General features: G+C 42.2%; 1 protein-coding gene across 1 annotated transcript in view; it reads right to left on the minus strand.

Moving 5' to 3' along the window:
* MCC (MCC, WNT signaling pathway regulator) overlaps positions 1–4,715 on the minus strand; it is a 362,568-nt gene extending 357,853 nt beyond the window's left edge. Inside the window, exon 1 of the mRNA XM_014521105.2 lies at positions 4,700–4,715. The gene's annotated coding sequence lies outside the window, so the exon portion shown is untranslated. The remainder of the gene's footprint in view (positions 1–4,699) is intronic.
* Between the last annotated feature and the right edge of the window lie 4,159 nt (positions 4,716–8,874).

Genomic DNA, 8,874 nt, shown 5'->3' on the forward strand with positions numbered 1-8,874 from the left:
TCATTCTCCCCTTGTACTCGGCCTTAGTGAGGCCGCAGCTGGAGTACTGTGTCCAGTTTTGGGCTCCACAATTCAAAAAGGATGTGGAGAAGCTTGAGAGAGTCCAGAGAAGAGCCACGCGCATGATCAGAGGTCAGGGAAGCAGACCCTGCGATGACAGGCTGAGAGCCCTGGGGCTCTTTAGCCTGAAAAAGTGCAGGCTCAGGGGTGATCTGATGGCTACCTATAAGTTTATCAGGGGTGACCACCAGTATCTGGGGGAACGTTTGTTCACAAGAGCGCCCCAAGGGATGATGACTAGGTCGAATGGTCATAAACTACTACAAGACTGTTTCAGGCTGGACATAAGGAAGAATTTCTTTACTGTCCGAGCCCCCAAGGTCTGGAACAGCCTGCCACCGGAGGTGGTTCAAGCGCCTACATTGAACACCTTCAAGAGCAAACTGGATGCTTATCTTGCTGGGATCCTATGACCCCAGCTGACTTCCTGCCCTTTGGGCAGGGGGCTGGACTCGATGATCTTCCAAGGTCCCTTCCAGCCCTAATGTCTATGAAATCTATGAAATCTAGAAATATACATGAAGAGCAGCAAGCAATCCAGACTACAGTAATAAATAAATACTTATGCATTTTTCCAGGGGCTATAAACACATGGGTTAATTAATTATCTGCCAAGAACTATAATTGGATATCAACTCAATATACTATTCTAATAGATGGAGCACAAATTTGAATCTCATGCACTTAAAATAGATACATCCCAACTGCCAAATTTACCCCTAGATGAAGTCCATAAGGATTTACAGAAATGAATTTACCAGATTACATTTTATCCAGGTTGTAGTTTTATGCTTTAACAGGCATTTCTGCTCATGTGTCAAGCAGAATATTTGAGGCACATTTCAACAGCTATATATATGTATGTATGTATTATATAGTATATAACAACACAAAACACACACATTTTACTGTTTCAGTTATTTAAGATAAAGAAAGGAACAATTCATCTTCATGCTCCCTATATTCTACTCCAAAAAAACCCTGTGGAAAACAGTAGGGGTCAAAAGGACCACCAAATATAAACAACAGAAGCAAAGAGATCAAGAACATGAGAAAGCATAAAAGGAATTATTGAAGTGAAGCTGAGAGAAGATGAATAGAAGTAAACAGGATTAAGAAACAGAAGTGTGGAGGCAATATTAAACAGAAAAAAAAGCCATCCCAGGCAAACTACCAAGACTAAATAGCAAAAACACAAGAGCCATCAGAGAGCTTTAGGTTTTTCTCACAGTATTAGTGAATGTAAAACATGCATGGAAGAGATGAGAGCACGGGCAAATTCAGAGGGGATGCAGTGGCACAGCTGCACCCCCCTTTCTGACCACGCAGTAGGGGCTTAGCCAGGGACCACCCCCCAGAAGTCCCTGAAGAAAATAACTTGCCCTCTCCCGTCCTCTTCCTGCTACTGCCCGAGAGTTATCTTGAGGGCAAGGGGAGCTCCTGTCCCACTCCAGCTGCACTAGCAGGGGCTGTGCTCAGGTCAGGACAGTTGCTGCAGCAGTGGGTGGGTGAGTTCCTGCTCCCTGCCTAGTCCCCTTGGGCATTTCCTGCCAGCCCAAGAGCAAGCCACCCACCTGGTGCTGTCCTGGTCTGAACTCAGTCCCTGCCAGGCTTGGCTAGAGCAGGACAGGCGCTCCCCTCACCCGTAGGACAACGGAGACAGTGGCGGCAGCAGAGGGGGAGAAGGGGTATGGAGGAGATGTGCCTCTGGGCAGGGAGGGGAAAGGTTGGGGGGACTGCACACCCCTGCTTTGTGTGCAATTCTTACAAGCTTTAGAGACTTATCCACTTTGGGGACTTAAAAAAGTCCCTGACTCCTGCTCTGTGGTGCAGTCTGCCCACCAGAATTGGCAGGAGTAGGGTGGGGAGAGGGCTGGGTGCGGGACTTGCAGCCACCTTACAGCACCGATCATTGTTCCCACGTGCCCATTTATAAAATGCTGGATACACTTCTTGAGAGGGTGACAGATGGTATCTTATGGTACTTACCAAGTAGGATTTCAGTAATGGAAGTAAAGTTATGGAAAGAGAAACAATCTGTGGAAACTCAGTCTCTCATAGGCTACAAGCATACGTCACATTTGTCCTGGGGGAAACTATTTTCTCCCGAGCTAAAGTGCAATTGTTCAGCTATCCATGACCATTGTCCCTGGCCAAACCCTAAAGAAGTTCACAGGATGAGATGTGCTAACATTTTGACCAGGGACATCATAAAGCATTTCTGAGTGGCTGGTTGTCCCAGGACTGTATAATTAACCCAATGACACAGAAGTGGCAGATGATTCAGCTGCTCACTAAACCTCCAATTGGGAGGGGGATGTGTGCACACGCCAATCCCATGACTTTTCTATTCCAGGACAAATACAAGTACAACTGGTCCGGGGATAAATGCAATGTGTGATCTTAGCTATAAAGTAAAGTAAGGGCCAAAACCGGCAAAAAATGGAAATTTTGTCATCAGAACAGAAATGATACTCTAGATAGAATGTCAAAGGATAACCAACTGAACTGAAATAGAGAAAATGGCTAAGGATGAAATGTAAGGTGGCAGAATTAGAGAGAAGCCCTATGACCAGCCAGAATTCATCCAGAAACTGACTCTTTGCTACAAGCTTTTCCCACCGGCAGGGCCCCGTGAACACATGCTAAAAAATTTACCTGCTGATGGAGATTGGACAAAACTGTCAATGGCAGTCACAGATAATGGCTCCAAGGGCCCAGAAGTAGAGTGATGGACATCTTTCCCATTCACAAAGAACTGGAGGTTTTGAACTAGGGAAACACCTTACTATTCCTTTCACCAACTAAAGGAAAATCAAGTTTGAAAGTACCAACTAGCTGGGTTATTAAACAACAGAGTCCCTTAGAAAAGGACTGTTCAACAGGAAGTTAACATGCTGGGTTAATATATGGCCCATGGGCTCCCTCCTGGCCACTGCTCCTTCCATTCCTCCAGCTGCTATGGCTGCTGAGAGCTTTGGGCTGCCCCTGTCTTCCAGCTTAGGCTTCCTACCCTACTCCTGGGACAGAGCAGCATGTTGAGAGGGGACCAGGGAAAGGTCTGCCCAGGGCTCTATGCACAGCTGGGGAGGTAGGGACAGAGCCAGGCTGCACATGATGAGCAGGGGGAGTGGGCTGCCTGCACAGCAGAGGGGAAGACCCAGATGCTCCCCCTGCAGTATGTGGTCTGTGCAGGATGTGGTCTGGGGTCTGCAACCCACAGGGTATGCAGCCCTCCACCACCCAGATGTTGGACAGCCATGCCTTAGAATCAATGCTGTAGCAGAAAGCCCAGCATTAAACCTTTCCCACAGTAGTGAGTACAAGACTGGGTTTTTTTTATATCATTCGATCCCTTACACACACTCAAATTTCACATCTACTTCAGGTAAGCAGGTTTGGTCTTCCAGCCAACGGATGTCTAGTGCACTGTTTCAAGCAAGGTTTGCTCCACTGTCTAAAAGAAATGAGTAAAGAACATTAAAAGACTAAAACCTGGTTTCACTGACATCAGTTACAAAATTCCCATCGACTTCAAATTTTTTATTCCATAATTTAAAATATTATCACCGCTATAATTAAAGCTATAAATATGTACCTAAAGCTTCGGTAAACCACAGACATTGGAATATTAGGACACAGATTTTAAGATAAAGTATTTTTTCCTAAAAATTTCATCAAGTCCTTCTAAACTAGGATTTATTTTTTAAATAGCCACAGACTCTGCACAGCTCACAAATCCCACAGGACTCTCAGGGGGCAAAACAAGCTGGAGGAGCAGGACTACTGTAGCCTGTTAAACATGGAAATGTCAGTTTGCAATTACAGAATCTGTGCATATTCTCAGGGCTATATACCAATAACTCCATTCATGTAACGTGACAAATCAGACAAGTTTCCTAAGGCAACTCTTTCTGAGTGTGACCGACAAAGGAAGCAATCTTTCAGCATGTGTTTTTAATAGGCTGTACTAACTTGTTACCAAATCAGCAGGTTTTCTAAATCACCCTGCCTCTCCGAGTCTGCCAAGGTTTTGCAGTTTAACAAATGATGAATAATGGCATAATATCACTGAATTCATAAAGAATATCGGTGAATTCATAAAGACATCTGTGAATAACCTCTCCAGGATCTAACTTTACTGTGCCATTCTGAACATAAAAATGAAAGTTTTCCCTGTGCTTTCAGTGCTCATTTTTCCTCACTGTTTCCTAATCCTAAAGAATATTTCTTAGCCATATTTAAAACATTAATATTAAAATTTAAAACATTAATATTTAAATTAAACATTAATATTAAACCGTTAATATTAAAATAAAAAAATTAATATTAAAATTATAAAACCAGCACACATTTTGTAACATGAACCAATAACATTTATTTTTATACTGCTGTCAACTCACTAAGTTATGTTTATTGGGGGGGGAGTTAAGTGAAGTTATATCTGCTGGAGCACACACCAGGAAACAGATATTTAAGGCATGAATTTCTTCAATAGAAGTATCTGGTAAAGCATTTAGTAACAATTATAGTGCTGTGAAACTCATTATGAGCTTAAATGGAACATTAGTAGGTTCTAGCCATAACAAAGCTACATGGCAAGCAAGTTTCAAAAGAAGACATCAATCTACTCCACCACCTGTGAAAAATGAACCATGTTCTCCTTTTCCTCATTTAGTCACCAGGGCCACATATGTTGACCTTATAAAAGAAACAAAAGACAGAAGGTGTCTTCACCAGTGATTTGACTCTGTGTTGCTGAATAGATATTTAATTAACAATGGCATCTGATATGTATTTTTTTCACGCTTCTCAAAAATAAAATAAACCAAAATGAAATAAACTATTACATACTTTTCAATTAACAGCTCCTTTTTAATAAAAAACAACCTAGCTAACAGCACAAAAGCGAAGTCTTCAGATGAAAACCTGTGAAAACTGAATCCTGTTCTCAATGAGGGCTATCAGGAAAACATCTGGGACTGGTCCTGAAAACTGGCTGCTGGGTGCAAACGCTATTTGCAAAGTGACTTACTACTATTACTCAGCTCTCTAAACGAAGCTAAGCACTTGTCCTATATTGAAACAGCAGACAAATGACTACAATAGAAGCAGGGGCATTTTGATATGCACTGGTTGAATTGAAGTTACAGCACTGCTTTATAATTTTTGATTTGCTAAACACTGCCACTTAAAGATAAAAAGCATCCAGGTTGCTGAAAAATTTAACTCATCAGGGAGATGCACATCTAAAATTTTCTCCTGCTTTTCAATTTCTTTCTTACAGTCATCAGCAGTATGTACTTAACGATTATGTCTTTATCATTTCAGAATATCACCTCATCTATTCAGAGAGCAAAAATTTATGATTCTCTCAGGAGGTGCCCTTTCTCTCCATATGTGCCTCTACTTCCCAGCTATTATTTAAATAGGTTTACAGTTTAGTGCACAACAAAGAGTTGCCACAGCTGAGACTCCATATAACTTAATTACGTATGCAAATAGCTCATCTCCCCAGGTGATTTATACTAAATAAAATGCGCGCAATGGGAAAGTGCTTCCCTTTACTACAAAAATACAGATTTATTTTCCCACAAGACCTCTACAATTTAAAAGGGGTGCTAAAATGAATAAGCAACCTTAAGAACAGCCTACTGGGGCTTTAAGGTAGCAAACGAAAGACTAAATCGGTGATTCTCAACCAGGGTTGAGATCTTTTTAAGAGTGCCTCTGGTGTGAGGAGGCAAGTGCAATCTCAGACCTTCCCCTGCTGCCTGGCTGTTCTGCAAGAAAGTAAGCACTGTAATAAATAAATTTGTTTTTGAAATGGGGTACTGCTCAATTCAGAAAACAAATGTGCCTGTAGCCAAACAAGGAATGACTTACATCTAAAAAGGTTGAGAACCACTGAACTAAAAGTACAGTGCTGCAAGCAGAAAATAAATGGTATGTATATTTTAAACTGTTTTACTAGAAAACAGCTGCAAAATGGGGGTGGGGGGGAGAATTCAATCTCTTTTACACTGAATGCATTTAAATTTCTGAAAAGATAAGATGTTCAAATAAAGAAAGGTTAACACAAGTCTGTAACCACACGCAACTCACGGAACACTTGCTGGTAGCCCACAAAAAGTGTTGGCTGGTTATATGGTGCTGGCTTCTCTTTGTTTCCAGCTACTTATACAGGCTCTTTAGAGCAAAGCTGCATCTGTGGGCCTGTAAAAAGAACTATAAACATGAAGGAATCACCTTAGCTTGGACAGAGCTTACCCGCTGGGACCAAAGGGAAGCCCAGGGAGGCAGGGCAAGAGAACTAGAAAGCTGAGTAGCATCTCTGGAAGAGCAGATGGAAAAAAGTCCAAGTGCTTGGACAGCATGAAAAAGAAATAGCAGGAGTAAGAGCCTGCACAGGAGAATGAGATTAAATGAAAAGTAGAAGTAAACTGTGTGATTAGTTTCCAAAAAAGAAAAAAATATGTTTATATTACAAGATGTACTTACATGCCCAAACACACGCCTATATTTTTCAATGCAAAGAACTATTCTACTTGTCACAGGGATAATGTGAAATAGGTATTTTCTCATTCACTATCAGACAATCTCTCTACTAAAATGGCTTACACTATGAAAATATTTGAGAACAGCTGGGCAAGTCTACTCCTGTATACAGTTTGCCATAAAGTGTGTTATACAGAGAAAAAAAAATCAGAGTAAGCAGCACAAAGAGAGGGATGCACTCAATTTCCAAGATCAGTAGCCAAGGAAAATCAGTGCAGTACAGATTCTATACCCCACCCAAGATTAAAATTTAACAGATGACAAAAACGCCTCCTCCCCGCAATAACAAAAACAAACAACACCCCCCACCGATGGCTCTATATGATGGCAGGAATGTCTTGTAAAAGATTCATCACCTCCTAAAAAATTTAAGAGAAGATACAATACCTCTTTCTTGAACTTCAACCACTTTTTCAGGAGTTACATCATTTTGTTCCTCCCCTAGGCCAGATCTTGGAGTCATAGCTTTTCCAGGATAGCTCAAGTGAGAATTAGAACAGGCCATCATGGTAATGCACAATGTGCAAATTGGAAGCATCAATAAAGGGCATTAAGGAAAAAATAATTTAAAATATGACAATGTGCTTTGGTAGTAGTGTCCTCTACCCTGTCTACATAAATACTATTAGCAAGTTTCACGCACACTAACTACATTATTAAACCCATTTCAATTTGCGCACACAGCAGAAAAAACAAATAAATAAAAAAGCACAGGTACAGATCAGAAAGCATACCAAGATCAGGCAAAATATATAGTAAACAAGCAGTTGAGGGTTTCAGACAAGAATTTTGATCAATAGTTTATACAAATTAAAGGGGAAATGTCATCTTTATACAGTGGTATGAAGGTGTATATTCTTAGAGTTTCCAACTGATGGCCACTACTGACAAACTATCCCTCTGGTTAAAAAAAACAATCCAAAACCCAAGGTCTGTCCATTAGGGAACACACAACAACAAACCAACTGCCCCCTTTAAAACTAGCCTTTATACATAAAGTTCCATTTTTTTACTGAATCAGAGTGTTTGAGCCCCTTGAAGGCACCCTCATTTCAAAAGGACTGAAGTGGGTACCAGAGCTCTCAAGGCCTGTGTGTAGACTCGCATTCTCCGGTGTCAAAGTATGCAACACTAACAACCTTCCCTCACTTAGATCCCACTCTTCAGAAGTGCAGTGCACCTGCAGTTCCCGCTGAATTAATTTGGAGCTGTGAATTCCCAGGGCCTCAGAAAATCCCCTCTAAGTTTTTAATGTTACAAAATCAAGCAGCCTTTACAGAAACCCACCCACCACCAACCCTCTCCCGCTTAAAATATTACCATTTACTACAGGCGTATAAACATCTAGTAGTAGGTTACTTCTTTTCAACTTGTTGCTCTAGAAGATGCAGTTAAAACCCAACCTTACCGAGAAGAGTTTAACATCACAAACCCCAATCTAGAGCCTGATCTTGGGCGAATACAGGAATCCAACTACAGATCCACACAGTTGCAGGGACAGGGTATAACGCAAGACAACCAAAAAGACAAGGAGGGTGTCTGTACCCAAAAGCTTGCAAAGAAGAATTTTTCTGACTATTTTAGCTGGTCTAATAAAAGTATCAGATTTACCCAAAGAAACTTGTCAACCAAAAATGCATGCACTGGCAGACCAATGGAAGTATCATCTTAGAACAGGGCTGTCCAACTGGGAGCCTGCAGGCCATGTGCAACCTTGTGGGATTGGGGGTCTCCAGGCTCTTCCTCCCTCCTCTGGTTTCCATGCCCCTGCCCCTGCTCTTGTGCAAGGGGGGCAGTGTGGTGCAGCATGGCATGGCACAGCCCACAGTCCTGGGGAAGCCAATGGCCTGAATAGCTGAGGGTGATGCTGGGGCACCCAGGCATGAAGTGCATGGGGAAGGTGGGGTGAAGGGATGGGGTCAGATGCATGCAACACCCATGCAGCATGAAGCCCGTTGCTCATGCTGGTGAGGAAAGGCTGAAAGAACAAGGGTTAGTTAGCCTAGAGAAGACTGAGGTGGGATTTGATGCCTTCAAATATCTACAGGTTGATTAAAGAGAGGATGGAGATGGGCTTTTCTCTGTGGCTGTAGGGGGCAAGACTAGGAGCAATGGCCTCAAGCCTCACCAGGGGAAATTCAGGTTGGAGATTAGGAGGAACTTTCTGACTGCCCAGGTGCTCAAGCACTGGAACCAGCTACCTAGAGAAATCATGAAGGCTGCATCCTTGGAAGTTTTCAAGACACTCTGCTGAAC

This window comes from Alligator sinensis, unplaced genomic scaffold, assembly GCF_000455745.1.
Source record: "Alligator sinensis unplaced genomic scaffold, ASM45574v1 scaffold225_1, whole genome shotgun sequence".
Classification (NCBI taxonomy): Eukaryota; Metazoa; Chordata; order Crocodylia; family Alligatoridae; genus Alligator; species Alligator sinensis.